We start from the raw sequence: 25172 nt of genomic DNA on the forward strand, positions 1-25172 counted from the left end.
CAAAGCTGTAAGCCTCCCAAATCTCCTAAGTTTAGTTTAGGTATTTGTACTTAAGATATCTGCTGCAGAGCTTTCCAAAATGATAAAACGAAGACAATACGGATAATAAATAATTAATCAGAATGAATGTACGGTATGTGATTCATATGAGCTGTACAGAGGATTCATAATTTTATTGATTTGATAAACCACTTAGAACACCATTACTTCTGTGATATAATTTTAATGCCAGTTTTCCTACTATTATCTGGACTTTAATTTCTGTCACTGTTAGTAGTTTATGAGAGTGCTGACACTAGGTGAATCATGAGGTTAGGAAATTCTCACAGAAAGGGAATGAATTGTGGTTGGTTCTAGCTTAGGATCCTGCATGATTTCTTAAAGAATGAAAGACAGACAGACAGCTGACAGACAATTTGTAAATTGTTTTATCCTAAGTGCAGTGGGTTACGGTCCCTCAGTTCAACACACGTCATGAAAGCTATCTCACTATTATGCTTGCCAAGTCCAATCTGCCAACGTGAATTAATAGAACTGTAATTCATCTTCTAGGTATCAAGCAAGCATCAATACGCACTTGTCAGTGACACTTTACCCTGCTTTGCACCTTAGTTGCTTCTTGAATGCAACAACAAGAATTACTTTCATATTTTGCTCATCAATAATAAAAACCTTTCATTCATGTACTAAGTGTACATATATAGGCTGTTGTTTTGGTCAGTTTTCAAGTATTCGTCCCTAATTTGTTACAAAAGACCATGATAATTTTATTTCTGTAATCAGTGCTGTTACTTTTCTGACGTATAGTTAAAAAAAAAAGTAAATCAGTGTGCAGATTTTTTTTAAATTTGAGTTTCCTTTTATTCATCTAATTTGCAAAGATGTTATCTACAAACAAGTTTCAGATGTGATTAACAGAGGTTAGCATAATGATGTAATGTAGTCATATTTGTATTTAAAATGTTAAAATACATTGCACATACATTTTTGAATTCCAGAAATTATTAGGAAGAAGAAGAGAAATGGAGCACGTGACACAATTTCTTTTATCCTTCTCTAATATGTCTATCTCCTTAACATTTTGGAGAATGTCAGGCAAAATTTTGAAGAACAAAGGTAACTGCTTTGAATAACAGTTCTTATTAACTTGATTCAAAATACTGTATGAACCATTCGCTCTTAGAAACTAAGGTAAAATGACTAACTTCTCTTGTGAAGAATATCTAGATTTCAATAGTATTTAAAAAAAATAGTTAATAGAGGATTATAAATAGTCCAAAACCAATAAGGAAATATTGTGTGTAATGTTTTTACTTAGCTTCTTAAAATAATAATGCATTGCAGTGACAAAGGTGTTTAATAAGGGAAAAGTTATAGGTTATAGAGCTTTTCACCTTCTTCGTGGTTCTTCAGATTTAAGCTCCATCAATAGCGATTGAAAATTGGTAGCGCTGATGCACACTCAGTGACCTCTGTGCAGTAAGCTTGCTTTTCATGCAAAAGATCCTGGTGACTGGCGTCTAAAAAGCTGTCATAGCATGTAGCAATCTTCTAGTGTGGCAGGACACTCAAAAGATTCAATGGGTCTGGAAACCAAACTATGGACCTTTGTGTGGGTATTCTGGTCTGGTCAGACTTAGGAGCTTACTAATGTGTATGAAAGAGCCTGTGATCGCACTCAAGTTGTACATATTTGGAAAATACCTGTGAAAAATTTCTTGAAATTGTCCCGTGATTTTAAGTGCTTACCAGGTGTTCTGGATGTTACTATGAGTTTATGTCTTATTCATGCAAACTGCTGAGCAATGCTGTGAGAAGTAGAGTTGAGGCTACTTCTGTTGAAATCAGAGCAGAATGGAAGGTACGCAGAACTGGCTAAAAATGAGGCTGTAGAGGTTGGAGTGAAAAATGCATAAGTAGACTTGGAGATGGTAAGTGCTCAGAAGATCAGTGCAAAATGTAGTTTTCATGAAGGTCTGGAATCTCAGTTTTGGTGGCTATCTCAATGGTACTCTATTTTGCTAAAGTGGCTAGCAAGTAAGATTTAAAAAAACAAACCCAAAACCTACTAAAAAAAAAAAAAAACAACCAAAAACTATGAATGGCATATGGTGTATGATAAATAAGGGGTTAGGAGAATATCAGCCTTGTCATCATGAAGTAACCTGTTTTATCAACACAAGATATAAGCAAAGAGAAAGGGAATTTCTACTGTGAAATATTTGGTATTTGTCTCCTGAATATCTTTATTTACTGTTTATGTATTTTTCTCAGGGTCTTTTGCGTTATGGAACTACATTGCTCAGTGTTAGTTATCATTATCAATAAAATAAATTCCAAACTTCAGTTGCTAGATATGATAATACCCAATAAAATCAGTTGTACTCTTCAAAGTATGCTGTGCCTGAGTGAAATATGAAGTGTGTATATAGCTTCAGTATGCTTGCCTAGCTTTTGGCAGTCAGCTATGTATTTTACTTGACGGATGTATGTAATTACTTACATTTTTCATAGATCTGTGTATTTGATAAGTCATCTATGAGATTATGTAGTACCTTTAGGTGGCAAGTTTATCTGATAATCTTTTAAATTTCAAATTCTAGTGTTAAAATTTCTTGAAGTACCTTGTACATACATATGTATTTATGTCTATTTATGCAGAACTTACCTGTATAATTTTGACATTAAGAAATACCTGTGTGTTTATGTAGTATAAAGTATACATAATTTATGGTTATAGAATTTTTTACACTAAGCTTGTTCAGTGATACTCTCTTTTTATTTCTATGTGCGCTAATTATTGAGTGCCAACCTGTAAAACATGCCTGTAAACAAAGAGTTATTTTGGAAATAGAAGAAAATAAGATTTATACTTATGTTTTTCTTTCAGGAACATCTTATTTATTTAACAATGAGTCTTGTCTTATCCTCTTTTACAGTTTACAGTAACTTGCATACTTATAGTACTTACATTAATTGGCATGTAAGGCACACCAGTTAAATAGACTCATATGTATCCTTCCTGAATAATGCAGTAAGCTAAATGTTTTTGAAATTTAATGTGGTTTCATATTGGTAAATGAGATGTATTTGTGGATCATGTTGCTCTTATATTAGCTATGTTTAATGATAAATTTATGATAAATACCTCAGTTATCATAAGGTCAAAAGATCTACGTGCAATGTAAGTATTTCATGGAACTGCCAGAAACTTAAAACTGTTAAGGTGATGAAAATCACTTTGAATTTTTGGAAAGAGTTGGTAGACTACAAACTTCATGTCAATTTGGTCTTCAGTTCTAGTAGTGTGGTATTTTGACAAGGGACAACATTTTATACAGTCTGAAGATCAGATCTTTCACTTTTTTAAGTCGTTACAGCTCAACTGAAGTTACTCCTCTTGAGGACCAGACCTCAAGTGCTAAATATACCAATTCTATCTTTTGCTAGGCAAAGAAGATGATGACAGTATATTCCCATGCACTCACAGCAGCAGTTTCATATATTTGATGAGCTCACATTCACAAGACATCACCATATCCTGTAGTATACAGCCAGGTGGACCAGACATAACATAGTCCATAGTGAGTAAATAGTCCTACCTTATATTAAGCTATATATCCATTACTTTCTAGAACTGTGATGACTGGCTGTTGGTGTTGGGGTGGGGGTATAGCATTAGGAAATCTTCCTGATTGATTAATCCAATAAAATGCTTTCTTTTTTTGTCATGTTCTTCTCCTATCCTATCCTATGTTCTGACAATTTCATCCTAAAGCGGCCACATCTCACAAAGACACCATTACTATAATGTGCATTGTAGCCTGTTGTAAAATGGCAAAAAGTCTAAAGAAACTCCAGTGTATTCATTAAAAAATAATTTGTCTATAATTACTGCTGGTCATGATAATAAATAGAGAGATATTTAGAAAGAAAATTAGCCAAAGTGAGCAAATAGCTCTCCAGACATAACATATGGATATGAACAAATGCTTAAAAAAATATTTTCAAACTCTTTAAGCAGTCTTTACATGCTATAATCACAGAACCTGCTGTTAAAATGACAGGTATTTATTGTTGTGTTGATTTCTTGTTACTAGTATAATACTTAAAATTCTATAATTATAGTATTTAGAATATTGAAAACAAAGGCTGATCATACTGATAAAACTAATCTGTAACAAATTTGTACATTTAAAAGATGCTGGTTTTGCGTGAACAGGCCATATAGTCTAATTTCAAATCTAGACTATTGGCCTAGTTTTTCTGTGCTTGACTCCACATTACCTGTATTCAAGGAGTTTGCAGCTCAGGTGTTATTGGTAAATACTATAATAGCTTCAAAACATCAAAGCTAATATTATGAATTATACATCCCAAACTCAAACACACAACTAGTTTAAAGTCTAATGGTATATACAAGGCATATAAGTACATGTAATGTCTTCAATTAACCAGATGGTGCAGTTGGATCATGGCGGGTGGACACAAAGTGGAATAGGTGCAGATAAAAGCTAGTAGGATGAGGGGAATGGAGAACTAATCATGTTAGAAAAGAGGCAGGCATGTTTAGTCAAGCAAAGAAAAGGGCTGAGGAGAGGATATCGCTACTCTCTATGAATACTTTGGAGTAAATGACAGGGATACGGACAGCATTTTAAGCTAAAAGGCACAAAGATAAATAGGTATACGCTCTCTGTAATAATTTACAGAGAGATATAAAAGAACCTTTAAATAGTCACATCAGGGAGTTTCTGAAATAGGATTCCAGTTTGAGCATGGGCCGGGGGAGGTCAAACAGTTACCAAATTTTAAGACCGAGTTTCTTCAGCTTCTTAACAAAAATTACATCATGGGGCTTCCTAGCAGGTGACTGTACTCACTGACTCGGGAGTTATCTTGCAGTTCTGCTTTCTTTCCAAGAAAAGTCAGTCACAGATGCTCTGGCATTTTCAACTGCCAAAATCCCTGCAGTTGATAGGATTAACCTGCTAAATTGGTCCATGAATAATAGGAAATCTGTGTTTTCTCACCCACATTCAGTAATTCACACATTACTACTATATTTGGTGATAGTGCTACTTTTCCTAAACCTTATCTTTTATACGTGGAAACCATGGAAAATTCTTACTTTGAAATTTATGATGTTTGAACAATCAGTTGCTCCCATAGAGAGTCTCTTTGTCTTCATAGAGTCTTCAGGGGCACACCAGTCTGTTCTGTGATGCTGATTGTAAGTTCTGGCGTTCTATATAAATTTAAATAGCCCATCTTATTATGTGATAAAGGAATTATGGTTTGTATCAGTATAAAAGAAAATGAAGTGTAGACTGTATCAAGTTATCTTATTTCAGGGGAAGGTTAATTGAAAATGCAGCTCACACAGTGTGTGATGAGGTGGAAAAAAATAACAGAAGTGACCACAGTCAATGCATGCAGCCCACATGCTTACCATTTTTCCATTTTCTTTAAGCATTTATGGACAATTGCACTGACACAGTGTGCAGCAAATGGATAGTTTCCACATCTTTCTGTGCATGCTGTCAAATTCATATATTTTTAAAATTACTAATAGTAAGTGCGGAGAAAGAAAAAATTATGTGTTTTGAAACTATACTAAATGTCAAATGTAACTACACTGTGGCTGAAGACATAGTTCTGATGCTTGCAGAATCAACTACTTAATTAGATTTTTCACTTGTAAAATCTTACTTGTAATTTACTTTTCAAGAACACATATTTTGTGCAAAATATAATTTCGGAGTTAAAATCTCAGTGAAGGGATGCCTCAATGCTTCTTTTGTCAGTGGAGTTAAATCTTGTACAGCTGTGTGTTTACACTTCTAATGCATGCATCATTAAATTAATACTATTTTCAAAGATTAATGACAGCACAGTACCTGCACTAAAAATTAAACAGCTCCAGGCCAAATAGAACTCTTTTGGTTCTGTGTATGTAGACACTGTCATTACTGCCCTGAGGAATAAATTAGGATAAAATCCAACTTCACTCTGTGTGATCTTCAAGGTTCTGTGGGACCACATCTGATAATATTCACAGAGACTTCACAGAAGTCTCTTCATGGTTTTAAGTAAAGTTCTAGTGAGTAAGAACTCCAGGACTTAGCCTTGTGTAAATACATATTCATATCCTTGTGAGTATTATTTTCAGGGTGCCTGAAGTTATCTTATATGCCAGATCCTCTCCCAATTTCATTTTGCACATAGCTGCCTATGTAATTGTTGTTGTTGTTCCGGCTGCACTAGCTTACACCTTCTTATATATTCTCTTTATATTTTTATTGAGAATCATCACTAAACCAAAAAGGAAATTGTCCTTTCCTTTTCAGAGTAGGTAGAAGTATTTTTATTCCACTCTTAAATAGTCATATTTTCCCGCCTTGCCTTTTTAAACATTTATTCATGTTAAGCAATCAGCTACGTAAGCATTTTCAAATGTCACCCAAGTTACTTAATGTACTGCCAATGTATACCTTGATGATTCATATGAATGGAAAGTATTCTATCTGTATTTTCATTATTATATCTGGATATATGCTTACTATAGAAGTGAGGTGAGGAGCCATTTGCATGTGTGCATGTATTGATATGTATGTAGGGATACAAACAAAAGGTTGAAATACAGGTAGGAGAATATGCAGGAAATAGTATTTGCTCTTTTTCTGGACTTTTCAAATTAAGAAAATGTGCTAGTATTTTGGGTGATTCTATGGTATCAGCTCAGTTCAACCACTTTAAAGACAATTTAAAAAGCAAAATTAATTTTAAAAACCCAACAAATTTCTAGGATGATATCACAAACTGCAGAACTGTGAAAGGATGGGTAGTAAGGAAAGATTGTAATAAGAAAAAAGTGTAGTAGAATTAGTAACAAGCAGTTTGGTCTGTGCTGGTGGTTATCTTAGCTGCATGTTAGATGCTGGTAGAATACATCATCTTGGACAAGAAATAGTCTTCAATGTTTTGCTCATTGAATGACTTCCTGCAGCTGATTAGTCCAACTGCATTCTTTCTGGAGGAAACACTTTGCCTTTCGCTTTCTTTTAGTGTTGTCTTTTGAACTGTTGTGTGTAGGTGTGCCTTTTGCAGAATATATTTGAATCTGAGGCAGTTATAGTCTAGTGATAAGTGAAATAATCCATGTTTCTGCATTTAACCAGCATTTAACTGAATACTATTGGGTTCCCAGATAAATATGTGTAAAATGATTGTTACTTCATCTCTGATCACAACGTTATGGTTAATCTTGACTTTCCCTTGGGTAGTCATGCAGAATATGCCATGTGGTGCAGCAGCCAAGTAAGCATTTAAGATTTTCATTGTTAAGCTCAGTTAAAGTATAAATTCAGGTTTTAGTAAATGGCTTTTTGGGTAAATCAGCATGTAATATTATCCACTGTAATATCACAATTTTTTTGAGAAATACATCCCTCAGTTAAAAAGGCTGCGTAGCGCATTCAGTCTTTTTACAACCAACATAAGACACATGGAAGTAAAATAAAGTAACCTCTCACAGCAGAGGAACAAACTGACCTTTTAGCCATATAAAGTTGGATCAGATTCCTGGACTAACAGAGGAGTACGAAAAATGCTAAGATGGTCTAGCATCTCTTGAGAGTTGGGAGAGAGCATATAACTGCAGGTAAAGTGGACAGTGAAATGCATGTTGTAGAAAGATTGAATTTGGTATCATACATGATGACAAATGTTGGATGCCTTTATAGTATTAGTATAACAGTACTGTATATTATAATTTAACTTTTAAATTTATTTATGACATCTAGTTCTGATTGAAAAGTAAGGATGTGAGATACGATTAAAAAGAATCTCAGAAAGAAATGCACAATTAATTTCAAATCCTTTGGAACGCCATTAAGACATAACAGAGTGAAAGTTCTGAATGAAGGATTATATAGCAGGATTTCAAAATGACAGTGCCTCTTTCTCATGCCTAGTTAACTTAGCATTATTGCATAAGAAGAAATCAGATGTGTATTTTCTGAGCACTCTGTCTATCAGGCTGAAGTAAAGATTTGCTATCAAATAGATAAATTATAATTTCCATTACCTAAAAGAAAAAAAAAGTAAACTTTGCAATCAGTGGTGCTGTCCATTTAACTTCTGACAAGCCTCTTGCCACTGTACCCTCTAGTTTTTTGAAATTTCTGAGAAGGTAGAGACCAAAGCCACAGTACTGTCATAATGGAAAATTCGTTTTATTGTGTGGTGCTTAAGACCATCGCCACATTTTCCCTAACTCACACTTATGGAAATTTTGCAGTGTTAACACAAATTCAGCACGTATGTGTAATGTGGTCACTGTGTCTTAGAATATCAAGCTGAACGAAATCAGTGATATATATCACTGACTATATGGAAAATACATATGTACTAGTTGAAATTAATATTAGATTGTCATGTAATGTCTTTCCAGTTAATTCTGAAGGATTATTTTAATTTTGGTTTATTTTCTGGTATTGATATTTTAATATAACACACCTTTTGCCTCCAACCACAGCTTTTCCTACCAGTGCCACCTGAAATCTGTAACTTCTTTTTTTTCTGATAAAACTGATACTGAATTTAAAAAGTATTAGCTATAAATTCTTATGCTTGCATAAATTGTGGTGCCCAATGAAAGAACCAAATATTAGAGAACTCAAGAATAGCAGTACAGTTCTAATTACTTCTGTAATTCTTCTAAACTCGGTGCAAAAGAAATTACTACTTACAAAAAATATTAGTGCAGAGAAAATGTACAGAGAAAATACAGTGTGGGCAAATGTTATGCTGCTTTCCCCGAAGTATTCAGGTGACCTTATTCTGTAACAACATGAAAAAATGATGTTGGGATAAGAAGGTCATTCAGACATCAAGCAAAAATCAGTCTTTGTCCTTTGCCATAGCGATTTCCAAGCATATATCAACTACTCTGGATAGGAATTCCACAACTGATTTGATGTGTATGATATGTAGATAAAATCCTAGTAGATTTTCATTCCTGGAGATATAAATAATTAGATAGTTACGTAGTAAGGTGATAATCAAAGCCATTTTTGCAAAGCACACACCTTAGAGTATGATTTTTGTCAACAAAATCTATTCTGTTATTAACAGGGATTTTCACATATACATATACTTGTTGGAATATTACAAAGAGTTGCAGGTACAAAACGAAGCTATTGATCAGAACTGATTTTGTTTCCCTTGGGTCCGTGCCCTATCTGTAAGTAAAAGTGCTGACTACTGCATACTGCTGATTGCAGATTTTTTTGACAGCAAAGACCTGACTCTTCCCTAATCCATGTAGCTGCATTGTACAAATTACAAAGCTTATGTGACAGACCTGTTCTGTATTCCAAGAACTGCAACATACCTGTCATCAGATAGAAGCAAGAATGCACAAGTCATCACTTTACTTTGGAAGCAGAACAGATGATTGAAATTATTTCTTACTACTAACTAATTCCCCTTTTAGTAGAGATAAGCTGCTTTGTTCAACTGTAAATGAAACATTAGGGTATTAGCTGTCAAGCCAGAAGTATTGGAGAAGCTAAGATTTTATCAGCAGTAGTAACATTTTGGGCAATAAATTGTTTTGTTGGGCAGAATACTAATCTCCAGAGGTACAAAGAAACAAAGCTCATTAAGGTAAATGCTTAAAGCATGCACAACAAAAGCAAAGACAAAGGCTTATTACCTTTGTTTTGGGGATAGATAAAACATTTGCACTTTTTCATCTCTGTGTAGCATTGAAGAATTATGTGGTGCTGTTATTAAAAAGATGCATTTGTAGACTTGCAGAATGCTTTCTGAATATATCCAAGGGACAAATGCATTTCTGAAGTATCAACAGAGAGCTGTAGTAAGTGATGGCTTTTTGGAAATTGTTTTGTTTCCCTCTGGGTAAAATTAGGTATCTGCACATTGTCCTGTACTTAGCTTAGCATTCATCAGATTAATAGACTAGCAATATTAAATGAATGTTTGAAATAGAGAAGAAAAAATGCCTGAGTTATACCAAATATTTTTACCAGTTTGTATACCTAAATTAAATTCATAAGTGTTTGTAGTGTAAAGCAGTAAGATGATGGGAGGAGAGGAACGGTGTTGCTGTTAGGGACTGCAGCTAAAGAAAAACATATTTGGAATGTGATGAAGGAATTACAGCTCTGTAAACTGTAAAGGATGGGCATAGACTTGCTATCAGAAACAATTAAACAGGGAGTAAGTAAAATAGGTCAAAGGAATCTGTGTGAGTTAAAAGCCAGAGTCCAGCCTGCAAGTAGCCAGAAGCAGATACTGTTTGCCATCATTACTTGTTTGAAGTAGCATTTTAGAAAACTGTAATATAGAAGCTTAATACATAATACAAAGAACAAAAACATGCGCTGAAAAATTGCACAGAAGATTCTGCTAATAGCTGACACAAGTGTCTTCAAAATTTTTTCTGTGCAACATCTAGTTGCGCCAGGGGAGGTTTAGATTGGATGTAAGGAAAAATTTCTTTACTGAAAGAGTGGGTAAACATTGGAACAGGCTGCCCAGGGAAGTGGTGGAGTCACCATCCCTGGAAGTATTTAAAAAACGGGTAGATGAGGTGCTTAGGGACATGGTTTAGTGGGCATGGTGGTGTTGGGTTGACGGTTGGACTCGATGATCTTGGAGGTCTCTTCCAACCTTAATGATTCTATGATTCTATGATCTAGGATTTTGAAACACTAAAAGAGCGACATCTTTGCAGTCTATCCTGTAATCTACAAAAGAGTCAAAAAAAGATGCTTTGGAAAGGATCAAGCAAAAATGAATAAAGTAGAAGGCAGTTGACCAAAACACGGGTTATTTAGTAATGGCTTTCAGTAGATAGGGAACCACAGCTTTTGGGGTGAAATCCTATATGGATAACAACAAAAAGTACTGAAGTCTGCTAGTTGTGTTTTAACAAACACACAATTTTGTTTAAATACTGCTGTTGGTCACTGGATCATTGTTCAATGATGGAGAAATCTTTTCTGATCTGCAACTTTGTTTTCCTTCTCTATGAATCAGAGATTATAATATTGGCCCACCAGTGTAATCTGCTTGATTTTATGGGAATAAACACAATAATAGTCAGCTTTGTTATTGGCTAATACTGAAATTAATGAAGTTGTCATTTCTTCATTTGGGTCAATTGTGCTCATCTGAGGGACAAAGTATTAAGGTTTGGTGGGGGAGATTCAGTGATACTTTATTTTACTGTCTTAGGTTATGTTGTTAGCTATAAAGAATATTAATATTTTACACAAGTGCTTTATATGCACCCCCCAACTGTAAAAGAATATAAACTTGATTTTAAAATTCACATTTAATCTGAAGAATTCAGGTTTTAAGAATATAAATCTGCTGTATGCTGGCATGTTCCTTGTTCAGTCCTAGTTTTACTGTCGTGGCCTGGAACAGCAGGAACCTTTAGGCTGTTGTTTTACTCCAAATATTGCATCAAATCAAATGCAGCCGAGCTTTATTTTGGCACTTACTGAAGGGCTGCTTTCTAATCTGAAAATAGTGCCAAGTCAGAATTCTTGTACAGTTGCTGAAGTTGCATAGGAACATGAGAAGTCCAAATGCAAACTATCAGAAGACCAAAGTATCAGGACTTCTGGCTTTTAGTATGAGCTTTACTATGCTTGCCTTACGTTTGGGGAAATCTGTTTTCTTAGATGTCTCAGCAGTTGGATTCCAGATTTTAGAAACAGAGGCTTCGTTTTAAGAGATGTTGTATGCTTCAGAAAACCCAATCAATCTGCAGAAATTCAAGTAATCTTTGAAAATGTTGATTTCAACTTATCCTTTTTTTTTTTCTTTACTTGTAAAATAGCATTAATAGAGGGAATGTACTGTGTAAGAGTAACATATTATTGCTGGTTTTATTAAAATAAGGTTGGTATCTTTTGCATTGTGGACTCATCCCCAGGGTACCCCCAGTCACAATTATACATGAGCTAAATTTCGTCTCATTAAGAGAAAAAAAAATTCCCCAATTTGTCAATTCTCATGATCAGCAAATGAACAAGAGCTTGACTATAATCTTCTAAAACACACTGAGTGGCATTTAAGTGCTATGGACTATAACACCACACTGCGAATTTGGCAAAGCCAAGCTGTGGTATACAAGTCCAAAGTGCTAATGGAACACTAACTTGAAGATTCATTCACGTTATGGGTCAAATCGAGTAATTGATATTAGTTGAGCAAGTTGGTGTTTCTTTCTTTTATAAATCATTTTCCTAAGCAGCTTGTTTTCAGTTATGTATCAGTATTGAAAAGGCCTATCATGAAGATGAGTTAATAGAGCTATTGTTAAGAAGCCAGTAAATCACACGTTGATTACTTGCAGTAATTTAGGTGATTCAAGTATTTGGGATTTCAGTTATTGTTATATTTTGATGTTTATTCTCTTTTTGTTAATATTAAACAAATATATATGTATGGATAACTATATAGTTCCTTTACTTTTAGGGGAAGCAATCATGTAGCCTGAATAGAAGCCTTGAGCTTCTGAAGCTAGGTAGATGTAGGCAGGATGACAAGGCAGATGTGCAGACATCTAGAAAATATTTGAGAATTTCCTCACTCTGCCTATCAGTGAGTTGGAAACTGTTTTTCTGTGAGCATAGGCTGTGGAAACCATAGATTTCAATGGCTTCTGTTTTTGCAGTTACTAAGCTGAATTAATTCTTGATATGACATTATGAAAGCCAGCGTAGTACACCTATACTGGGCTACAAGCCTTGTCCTTTATTTTCATGTGAACTGGAGAACAGAAATTTCAAGTCTGTATGAAATCCATAGGTTAAGAAGATTCCCTCCTGGATTACTTCATATTAAAAAGTATTTTTAGAGTCACAGAACACTTCTTCTGAACGTATTTAAAAGACAGTAGTAGAAATTTGCTATGTCCTAGATTCATTCTGTGTGTTCCTGACATCATAGTTATTTTATCCAGGATGCTTTTAGGGCTGTAGCAGTTCAAGAGTATTTGGATGAAGACAGAAGTGTATTGGAAGCAGACATTAGTAGCATATGAAATACACGTTTCAACCTGGACCATAAACATGTTCCTGATTCTGAAACATAAGGTGAAAGGGTCTACTCTAATATTTAACTGGTATTCTAAAGTAATTTTAATCGTGCTTTTGTCTTGTTTCAAAGCATAAATTTAGTTTTAAATGCACACTTCTTCTAGAATGATGATTGACAATTACTGAAATATTCAGAGACCTGGATTGTTTTGCATATTTAAAGGTGGCTTGTTTTTATCTGACATCTGGTTAAGCTTTGGGTATGTTACTGCTATGAATCACCAGGAAATAAAACCAAAAAAATCAGTTGAAATATTTTCTTTGTTCTTTTTTACTTTTGGAGCTCATGGAGCAACTCGAAAGTGGATGGAGCTCTGAAAAAAACAAAGTTTGTGTATGTTGTTAAAGTGGAGGAGGAGAGTTTTCTGTGAATATCAAGTTCCAGAATCTGTGAATTTTGACAGCAAATATACAGGATATGGTTTGATGATCCAGGAAGTCTGGCTCTTAGGATTTTTAGTACTGCATCAGAAATGCCATGCTAACGTGGTACAAGGTGCTGATGTGATAGAAACTTCGACAGGCTCACTTTGTACTGACGGGTGTAACCCAAATCAGGCATTCTCTTACTGTGTCACTCTAACTTTATGCAAGATCAGGTATTTCTGTCTTCTCCCAGCTTTCGTAAAGCCAGCACAAACCCCCCTCTGAACCATGTGTTCTAGTTTATTGGGTAGAGATATGACTGTACCTAATTTGCTAATATTTGTACTGCAGGTAGTCCAACAATGTACAGATCTGGTAGCAGTGATAGGAGAATCATAACAGCCTAAGAGACAGCCAGGAAACCTCTGAGGATATATGCTTTTGCCAACATTTTAAACTGACGAGAGAGAGCACCACTGCTATAAAAGAAGCAGTAGTGCTTCAGCCAGCTTGCTTTCCAATACCCTCTTTCCTGGGCCGGGAGGGGCGGCTGCATAGTAGTCTCACAGAGGATTAGGTCAGGGACTGACTTCCTGAAATGCAGCTGCGCTGGCTGAACATGGTCCAGCAGACTATGGCATAAAATGCCAATAATGTTACTATGTAATGTTACTATAAAATGCCAGTAATGTTGGTACTTTCATGAAGTGATGCACAGAGAACATGAAAAAACAACATCCGGTTGACCACTTAGTCAAGCTCCAACGCATGCGGTTAAAGAAAAATATGTATTTTGGACCTTTGTGAAGTGAGACTCAGAAAGTGAAGAAGCCAAAAGTATCTTCATATATATCTTTACTGGCAAGAAGTAGTGTCTTAAATTTGTGATTTCTGGAACTGTACTAATTTTTGACATTGGTCAGAATAAGTCAATCAAAACTAACGTGAGCACGGTGTAGAATTTGGCACTTGAGTATGCTGGAAGGGGTTACAGTTCGAGGCTAGAATTTTCTGTTTAGTACATCAGTGCAGTTGCCTTTTGTCTGAGCAGTAAGAAAGGGAGAGATAAAAGTTAGTAAAATTATACACCTAACCTGTCAGAAAACTCCTTGAAGTGGTAGAAACTTTTTAAATCTCTGTACAAAATAGTCAATTAATACCTTACACTGTGTTTCATAAATTTGCTTAATGCAATATTTACTGATAGTGTCAAGTGTTTTATACCCACTCACCTCTGTATTTTAATTTGTATAATGGTTCTTTTTAATGTCAACCCTTTGTCAAGCCTTAACTGCTTGGGTTTATATCTCAAGGCAGCAATGATAACTGAAGAAAACAGTATACTTAGCTGAGAAATCGTGCTTTGGTTGCTGCTGGGGCCAGGTATTGCAGATTGTTCTTGAATCTTGCAGATTTGATACTCCGTAATCCACTGGCATACTTTCAGTGCCAAACTTAAAAGGAATTTTTCAAGTCCACCATAGTCCTCTGTGTTCCTTATCCATTTGCATCCTTTGCAAAATTTTCATTTCAATGAAAATCTCATGATCTTTTCTATGTCAGTGTTTTTTTCATTTGTACTCTGGTTTAGAGACCTAACTTTGCTAGTCAGGAAAGAGAGAAATGGAGGGGTAGTACTGAAAAAAACGTGATGTTGTTCTGTTCATATGGCTTCTGGATAAATCCTTGAATTACTGTATTGGAGATACTTGAAATTTTACAGTCTTTGCTGACAGGAAAACTAGGAGAATCTATCAGCAGTGCACAGTGGATGGGCCACATTCCTCAAATAATCCAGTCAATTAAAAATTGATTTTTGTTCTAGGCAGCATGGTGGTAATGTAGTGGGGAGACAGTGTATGCATTACCAACAGAGCTCGCATCAGTTAAGTGATATTTAGGTGATCTTCTGTCATGGGAGAAAGCAGTGTAGTTGATGATCTTTGCTACTGAAGAAGCTAAATTGAAGTGTCAGATACCAGAATTGCATTTTATTTCTAATATGTTGGCCTGCCAGCCTGGGAGAAGCTATGTGAAGTCTGTGAATACAAAGGGACAAAAGTGCTAAATCTAGCAGAAACGGAATGGTTTGGGGAAGATTAAACTATAACATGGCTTTTAGAGCCTTCAAGTAAATGCATTTAAAGAAATTGAATCTTGAACTCCAGTTGCTGGACCTTTTGTCTACTACCTTTCTCCCTTTTCCCTGACAGCAAATCTAAAGTAAACGACAGATATGCATGATCTAAATTGCACCAATCTTGTTTATTGAAAGAAAAAGAGGTTATAATGCCACTGAAAAGTTAGAAAAAAGCTTTTCTTAAGGTAGTTGAACTGAGAACAAAAAAAGCCTAAAACTGTTAATTAAAAATTTTATTTACCCTAGATTTGCAAGATGCTGAGTTACAGAATGTAAAGAGGTAATTTTTTTTTATATCGGCAATGTGGAAACGTGTGGTCATGCAGATTGGACTGTATCCTCAATACGTATTGTGAACCTGTGCAGTGCTTATTTTGGAGAGACACACAGTACCAGCTCACAAATCTGAAATTAGTCTGGCCTTGTCTTGATTCATTAAAGCATCTGATGTTAATGATAGCTTTGCAAACTTTCCAACAGAATAGAAAACATGCAAAAAGGTTTATCGGAGGTTCTTAGTAACGACAGGATGCTGAAGTCACATCTGCTTTTGGTTATGAGACATCACAGTCAAACACCATGACACTAAAGGTGTAATTTTTTTTTTAACAGGATGCAGGTTTTTCCCTTCATTTTCTGTCAAAAGCAGTTGTAGGATGTCCTGGTGCATCTGTAAATATAAATGCTTCACCTGAAAGGTGGTGGCATTTAAGTGGTGGGTTAAGTGATACACATTAAACCCTTTGTCAGATCTCTCAGAGGTTTTGTGAGGTTCAGTTTCTTAATGTCTGTGAAGTAATTTATAATGCTCAGGTGAAAGGCACTGGAGAAAATATAAGTGGTCCTGTTGTTTAAAGTTTAGATCTTAATTTTAAATGGATAGTGTTATGTCTGTGCTTGCCAGAAAACTCTGTGTCATGGTAATACTTTAGTAACCTATTGCCATACATCCCACATCTTGGATTAGCTTTCAGCATACGGTATTACCTGTTTGTAAAATGAATATATCAAAGATAGACTGGGATGATGAGCAATGGTCTGCAAGGTATTTTAGAACGTGGTTGTAAAGTAACTCCTGCTGTATTTCTGAATGCTGCTTGACAAGAATGTTTGACATCTCAAAGCCAAATTACAAAGGGGACAGTGCTTTTATAAACATAAGAATCCAAAATTGTTTTCAATAGAAGAGACTGGTACAAAAAGTGTGAATATTGGTCATCAGTACAATTACTACTTAACATCATGTTTTGTTTTAACATAAATTTTAATAAGTTGAAAGTCTTCTGTAAAAGATGATCTCACCTGTGTCAGTAGTTTTCTTCATTAATTTATTCTGAGACTGTATAAAGAGAAAATAAATCAAATCGCAAATGCTTTTTAAAAGTTGTTATTGGGGTAAAATGCTGCTGTGTTTCAGTGCTTGGGGGGCGGGGGGGAGAAAAGATGTTTCTGGGCTTCAAAACTCTTCAGCATAATTTGAATACAAGTGGCTAACTGTGGTAAGTATGTTAGGCTCCCTTCTGTTAATTAAAGTATTTCAAACGAGAGTAATTTGACAGCCACTGGCTCATATTATGCTAAATACTTCCTATAGTATTACTTTGAGGAGAAGTCCCCTTCCCCCCCCCCCCCCCTACCCATGTGAATACTTTTTGATAGGACATTATAACTTTGGAAGCTGTGCACCACAAGCAGATAATATCTAATTACCTACTAGTTCTCTGTTTAGTTTGAATGATTGCTCCCTGCTAATGACTAAATTGAAAAGGTTTTACCAGTCATTGACAGAGCCAAGTACAAAATGTGGTCAGATACTTTCTCTAAAATGTCTTTAAAAACATGTGTGTTATTTCATAGTATTTTTTTGTTTAGAGATGTCAGTTTACTTGATCTGTTGCTGTGAGTGAGAGTTAATTTATTGCAAATATGAAACCTTTTCTTTCCTCCAGGTTGTATTAAATGGATGGCATTTTTTTATTTTATTAACTGTTCTTTTTTCACTAAAATAGTGCAAAACAGTCTGCATACTAATCTCAAGACTAAAGCTAGATATTGTAGTTATCATAATATGGTATTTGATATTACAAAAATACCCACTGATGTTTTGTAAAATACAAGAAATTATTTTCATGTTAACTTGAAGTTTGTGCTTTGTTGAATAGTTTAAGAAGTAACTTCATCAGAAGTATTTATAGAAAAAGTACTAGAGTTGTAGTAATTTTTCTTTTACGTTATTGTAGTTTTATCCAAATACCACCAGGTGCTGCCAAAGAACATACAGCCAAAGCAAAGTTTACAGCTTAAGTGGAAGTTGCTTAGAACATGTGTGCACGCTTTCATGAATACAGCCATTAAAACCTTTTTCAGAAGCAGGAGCATCTTCCCTACGCGTTTAAGAGCATACCTCTTTTCTTTGTAACTAAGCACTAGGAATCAAACAATTTGATACAGAGTGACATCATTCATGGGTATCATGTTCTCAGAAATGCACTTTTTCTTATGACACAAAGATATTCATTAACAGGTGTTGTGGTTTAACCCCAGCCAGCAACTAAGCCCCACACAGCTGCTTGCTCACTCCCCCCCGGTGGGATGGGGGAGAGAATCAGAAGGGTAAAAGTGAGAAAACTCGCGGGTTGAGATAAAGACAGTTTAATAGGGAAAGCAAAAGCTGCGCACACAAGCAAAGCAAAACAACGAATTCATTCACTCCTTCCCCTCGGCAGGCAGGTGTTCAGCCATCTCCAGGAAAGCAGGGCTCCATCATGTGTAACGGTGACTGGGGAAGATAAATGCCATCACTCTGAATGTCCCCCCTTCCTTCTTATTCCCCCGGCTTTATATGCTGAGCATGATGCCATATGGTGTGGGAGATCCCTTTGGTCAGCTGGGGTCAGCTGTCCCGGCTGTGTCCCCTCCCAGCTTCTTGTGCCCCCCCAGCCTGCTGGCTGGTGGGGGGGGGGGAGGAGCAGAGAAGGCCTTGACTCTGTGTCAGCACTGCTCAGCAGTAACAAAAGCATCCCAGTGTTATCAACACTGTTTCCAGCACAAATCCAAAACGCAGCCCCATACTAGGTGCTATGAAGAAAATTAACTCTATCCCAGCCAGAACCAGCACAACAGGCTATAGGTGAATAATAAACTGTTTTAACAAGTAGTTATAGACTTTTGTAAATATTCCACTATTTTGCTGTCTTAATTTTGGGTGATGGGGTATTTTTTTAGTGAGATGTTCAAATTATTAAACTTTAGTGAATTTGGTGGTTTTGTTTTGCTTTGGGTTTTGTTTTATTTTTTTCATTCCAATAAGCAAAGTTGCTATAGACACTTTATTCCTAGTAACTTTGGTAAAGATGTTTCTTTCCTTTGTTTGCTTTTTGTCTTGCTGAGTCAGGAGTTTTGTATATCACAAGTCAGTTCTGTTTCAGGTTTTGTCTCATTCTGGGAAGAAAATGGGCTTCCAAAAAGCAAGGTTTGCTTGAGGTAATAAGAGCCCCAAACTTGTGACTGATCACAACAGTGCAGTTCAAAATGCTCAGGCAAACAGCACTCGTAGCGCAGGAATCAATTCAGAGACTTGGCGCAGAGCAGTTTCTATCCTGCCTCCCTGGTGAGTTCAGCCATTGTGCTTATGACATAAAAACCAATGTGCATTTTAATTGCTATACTTATTTTTGAACTGTTGCTCAAGTACTAGTATGGTTTAAGTCAAAAAGGCTGTATCATGGACAATGCGGTATCGGTTGCCAGAAAAGGTGTAATCGGCGTCTGCTAGTGTTGGTGATGCAAAAAAACTGTATTAGCTACTGCATTGGGCAAGGAACTTAAAGGGATTAACCTCGTAGCAGGTAATCACTAATCACTAAATGGTAGTATTACATTCTATAAATGCTGTGTTGTTTTCTTTTGTGCTTTATTAAATTAAAGCCTTGAGTTTATTGTCATGCACAAATAGTTTATATTTGAATGTTTATTGAATGTTCAACAGCAAAAATGAAACAAAAAGATTCTTTGGGGTAGTCTGGCATAATCAGTGTGGATTGCAAAGATAAATGTGATTAAGGGAAAAGGAAGGAAAGAATTGAAATGTAGCTGTTACTTTAAGCAGAAATATATTCAGAAATGTGAGTGTAGCTAAGTCTGCACAAAGAAACTCCTTGCTTGTAAGAAATCCATGGCAGTGACTTCACCTGGAGGTATTTAATTAATTATTTATCAAGCATTATGTTTGCCTTCCCTTGGGATATGATCCTCCTTGTTGTGTCTCCCTCCTTCCACCAAAAAGTGTCAACTAGTTATTCAAATATAGAATATTTTACTTACTTTAGATCTCAAAAAATGTTAGTATGTAAGTACTTTGTTTCTTTTTATAACTGTATGTGTATAATAGATAGCTCAACATTACTATAGCTTTCCTGGGTTCCCATTTTATTGCCATCCCAATGTACTTGACAGAGAGGGAGGAAAGGAAAAAGAGGAAACATAAATTATCCTACCGATGTAAGATTAGATCAACATTTAAGCTAGTAGGTGTAATACAGATGCTGTGATCAGGTGCTCAGAGCCAAAATACTCACAGTCCTTGTGCTATTCTAATCAAAGGTACTGAAGATTGAGCAGTTCTCTGATGTGGTCTTATCAGTTTGAGTATAATGTAAATCCTGTTAGAGCAGCTTTGTCCGATCTGCCTGTAGCTTTGTTCTGAACCTTTCAGTAACAGTTCACTGAAGCAGAAAGAGCCCTGTGAATTGATATTATAAACCTGCATGGTTGCTTTATTCATTGTTGAAGCAACAGAATATAACAGAAGTATTTATTTTAGTGGATTGAGGATACTTTTTTTTTTAATTCTATCAGCGTAAGCAGGGGAAAAATGTTCTAAATGCAAAAGAGGAAAAGCTAATACTGTAATCATATCCATACCTATTCGGAGCACAATCCCATTGAAAGATAATGCAGAATACTGTATGTTTCATTTATTTTACACATTCAGAGAAACTGTTAAAATCCCAAAGTGTTGTTATTTCTTGCTGATGTAGAAAAAAATATCACGTGACACTTTTATAATCAGGAAATAATAGTCATGTGAAATAAAAGCTTCTCATAATGCACTTAGTCTTCCCAGACATCTGTATTTTTCTAAGCATCACCTACCTGCTCTCATTGGGACTGAGATGAGCCTTAGAAATTCAAGATTGTATTGTATTTTCTTTCTTGCTGGTGGGCATTCCTTACTGAAGTTCAAGAGCATGAAATTTCTCTTTAGTCTCACTGCTTTGATATGGTATTTGCCTAATAAACAAATTAAAGTGTGGAAAAAAAATTATAAAACTGCAATATCTTAAAATTAAGACGCTGAAATATTAAATTCAGTTCCTTGTAATGATGCTGTGGTGCCACGTTGACCCTTATTCTTGAAAATCAGTTTTTATGTTGTGCATCAATAAAAAATATTACAACTTTGGGAATTTGAAAGAGGATGTGTGCTATTTGAACTTTTAAAGTGTCATATAATCTGACAATTCTGGCTTTATACTTTGAAGATTTTCTGGAGAGATTTAACTGACATCTGTGAATTATGCAGATATGGAAGCCCAACTTTATTTGTAGAAGTTTGTATATGCTGTCAACGAGTTCTGCTACTTATGACACGTTTTTTCTCTTTTGTGGGGACAGGAAGATTTACAAAGTTAGTTCCATTACCACTAAAAAGTGCTTCAAATGGAAATCTCTCTAAGATGAGAGTTATTTAAGATAGAATTATTTTTGTACACTGCTTTTAAAATTTCATGTTCAGTTTTTGAAAAAAACTCTGATCAGAAAGTTAGGGTAGTGAATAGCTGATTATTTTTTTTGTTAAATATTTTAAATATCTAAGGAAAAAAGTATACTAAACTCTTACTTTTAATTATGGAAAAAAATTAAGCTTGTCACCTCTTTGTTGAAATTAATAGGTGTAAGAATTACTTTTGTGGAGAAGTAATTTATTTAAATTTCATATTTCATATTTGTCTTTCAACTAATTTTGCATGGTATTCCATGAAAAGACAGACTTTGTTTTGGTTTTATCTGATGACATAAGCAACCACAGATAACCAGAGGTTAATGCATATCTTCAAACTAAAAAAAAAATGTTATCCGATGCACAGTCCTGCATCCAGACCCCCATTGGGGGAATCCTGTTTCTGTTTGGAGTGCCTGAGTGAAGGGTGGAGCTTCTGTAACTCAGAGGGAGAGCAGGATGTGCTACATGCCAGTCCTATCTCAGAACCTGCCCAGTAAAGTAAGGCTGAAAGCTCTGAAAGAACTAAATTGTACTCAAAGAGAGATGGATGTTTCTGTTTAAATGATGAGAATTGTATGTCCTCACTGCTTCTTTATGTGTAGTGTAAGGTGTTTCCACATAGCAGCAGCAATCAGAAAAAGTTTGGGTGGATACAAAACAATGTCTGAGAAGTCCTAGTATGTGACATAAAAGATGTAGCTGCCTTACAGGATGAAAAGTGAAAGGGTGTTTCGCTTTGCTTTCTTTTTTTAAATTTTTTTGGCCAGGTAGAATAGTAAGAAAGGAAAAAATTTTGGTTAATTTCATATATTTAAACAATTTTAGTGTGACAGGAATGCTGCTGATTTTCCATATGTAGCCATTCCTCTCTTTACATATCAAATAGCTGTATGAGCTTTCATGGGATGAGTATTGTTATTAATCCTTGACAAAGGTCCCCAAGGTTTCAGTGAGAGTCTCTGAAACAGTAGGCAGTGCAGATGTAAACCGGGTAACAAACACAGTGAACTGTGAATCTCAGGTGGTTATTAATTGCTTCATTGTCACTTTAAATTCCAGCTAAATAAGTCTGACAGTTGTAAATGCAGTAAAATGTGAAGAGGAATAAATGGACTTAATTTTGCAGAATACTAGCTTTTTGGTATGTACCCACACCACTCATCAATCCAGATGTTTTGTGTATTGACTACAAGACACTCGCATCCTTAGATTATGAAAACGTACTTGTTTGTATTAGCAAGATGAATGTTTAACTGATTTAGTAGTCAGGTCTTCTATCTGTGATCACTGTAAACATTTGCATTGATTAGAAGGAAAAACAGCGCCTCTTTGCAAGGCCAGAAAGTTGAATTGCCTCAAGTTGATTTGTTTGGTTTGTTTCATTTCCATGTTGTTTATTATTATGCTTTTTTCTTCCAAAATAAATTTTAGGCATTTCTGAAAGGATTATGGAAAAATAATGTGTATATATATAGTGTTATGTTTTCATATTTACGTATCTGTCTTCTGAAGTTTGTGGAATTTCTTGCAGATCTGTTCTTGTATTAAATCTTCACTCTGAAACAATTCCTCCCATTTTGTACTCTATAGAGCTGTAATATTTGTCCAAGGATGAGCTGCATTCAACATTTTGTTAACTGAAATGGGAAGTGACAGACTGACTAAAAGAAAATCTCCGTGCCAAAGAAACAGATATTACTACTTTCTCACAGATTACTGTATGCCTGGACACTGAAGACTCTGAGATTGCAGATGCACTAAGGTTTCATATTGATCCATGTTAGACTAATTTGATCAGAAGTGAGACTTCTGTATCATGTTATTTTCTCCTATAGCATTTGATTGAGATAGTCAAACATTGAGAATATTGCGCAGGAAAAGGAGGGACTGGAAAAGAGAGACATTCAAAAAATTAATAGAGATTTATTAGATGTATTTTGTTTGCATTGATTTTCACTATGGATATATATCTCTTGATGGCAGCTGTCTTCAAAATAATAGCATAATAGATAATACTCTGCTACATGATTTTGTATTTTTATTGCTTCTTTTTACTGATATTTGTAGAATAATTTAATCATTGAAGTTGCTCAGTACCTGCATACTCAGCAAAGATCTTTTTCTTTATTGCATTTTGAATATTATTTGGCAAAATGAGAAAGCCATGGTTATCATGCAAGAACGTGAAGTTGAAAAATGTCTGAGGAACTGCAGAGGAGATTCTGCAACATGGGCATGAGAAAGTATAAATTTTATTCTAGTCTTGCAGAAGTAGGTCTCGAGCTACAGGGAATGCTCCATCCAACAGAAGACAGCCTACTGTCTGCTTTTTAGTTCAGGTTTATCAGACTGTGACTTGACAGATCGGAGTCAGTGGTGATTGTGCTGGTTTGAGGAGTCCCTGTCCTTGATGGCTTGCTTCCATGCTACAAAAAAGGGAGGAGGCAGGGGATTACGAAGTACTGGGAAATTATCACAATTTCAGATGTTCCTTTGTTGCATTTGTTTTGGAAGAACTGGGAGCTTGGAAAAGCAACACACGATGGTAATTCAGAGCCTCCTATGCACAGGGAGAAGGGATGTTAGGGTGCTTGTGTCCGACTGCATCTGCTGTTCTCCACGTCCCTCACTGTTTTACTGATTGAGACAAGGAACAATATCACCTAATTGGCATTAATCTCTCCCAACTCTCCCAGTCTTTCTACAAGTTCGAATGAGGTGGCATGCCCTGCTCTCCCTTTCCTTAGTCATAGCAGGGAGCATGCATTTTATATGAAGAGTCACCACTTTAGGGACATACAGTTTGGCTAAATTGAAAGAAGTCCAGTGGGATTTTTCTTGTTGATCTTTACTTGTGTAAAGGAAACAGATGATCTGAAAACTATGTTGTCTAAAAGTTTAATATTAAGAAATGGGAAACCATTAGCTCGCTGTCATTCCCTGGCTAATATCCTAATTTTGTTACTGACCTTAGTATTGGATGTCTTCTGTCCAGTAGAATAAAAATCAGACCAAAAGCATCCATTTTGTCTAAACTGAAAAAAGACTGGTTGTATAGTAACGTGGTATAAGCCTTAGTGAGATGGAAAGGGTAGTTATCACATGGTGTCATCACATTTGCAGAGCAGTTAGTTTTATTTTTGCTTGCAGTTATAGCTCAGGACAGGGAAAATGTTGTATATTGCTTTCTTTTCCTTTTTTTTTGACTCATGAGATAGCATGCTTTGTCAAGAGTGCATTTGTTAGTCTCGCTGTCATATTTATATTAAAGACATAACAGGATCCTACTGCATTATCAATTGCTTTTCATTACCCTTGTCTTTGCTTGCAAAGGTCACCACCTTGCATGTGAATCAAATTTTGAAAAGAGTATTTTCTTTAGAAGTGGAACTGTAGTCTGAATTAAAAGGCAGTGCTGTTTGAGAAAGTTAATATAACATATTCCTGAGCTTCCTTTTAACTCTTACATAAAGTTAATTCAGCACCTTTGTGTGGGCAGATTGTATTCTTCCCTGTCAGAGTTGCAGTTGCTTTTGTTTTGTTTCACATTTGAATAATACATTTGATTACCATGGCAAATGTTGCAGTGTATGCATGCCTGACTGTAGTGCCTAATTAACTGATGATAACAAGGCAGGATTGCCCTCTTCTCTTTCAGAAGCAATCATATACATGACAGTTCTTTTATCTTTCTTCAAAATTGACTTGCTCTCCTGACCCTTAAGCAGCTCCTGTT

At 35.5% G+C, this 25172-nt stretch overlaps 1 protein-coding gene and 1 long non-coding RNA gene across 8 annotated transcripts in view; one reads left to right on the plus strand and one right to left on the minus strand.

Moving 5' to 3' along the window:
• RBFOX1 (RNA binding protein, fox-1 homolog (C. elegans) 1) overlaps nucleotides 1-25172 on the plus strand; it is a 271893-nt gene that overhangs the window by 30975 nt on the left and 215746 nt on the right. The window lies entirely within an intron of this gene.
• LOC103917551 overlaps nucleotides 23344-25172 on the minus strand; it is a 34769-nt gene continuing 32940 nt past the window's right edge. Inside the window, exon 3 of the long non-coding RNA XR_663632.1 lies at nucleotides 23344-23862. This is a non-coding gene — a long non-coding RNA (uncharacterized LOC103917551). The remainder of the gene's footprint in view (nucleotides 23863-25172) is intronic.

The sequence above is a fragment of the Pygoscelis adeliae genome, unplaced genomic scaffold, assembly GCF_000699105.1.
Source record: "Pygoscelis adeliae isolate BGI_AS28 unplaced genomic scaffold, ASM69910v1 Scaffold85, whole genome shotgun sequence".
NCBI lineage: Eukaryota > Metazoa > Chordata > Aves > Sphenisciformes > Spheniscidae > Pygoscelis > Pygoscelis adeliae.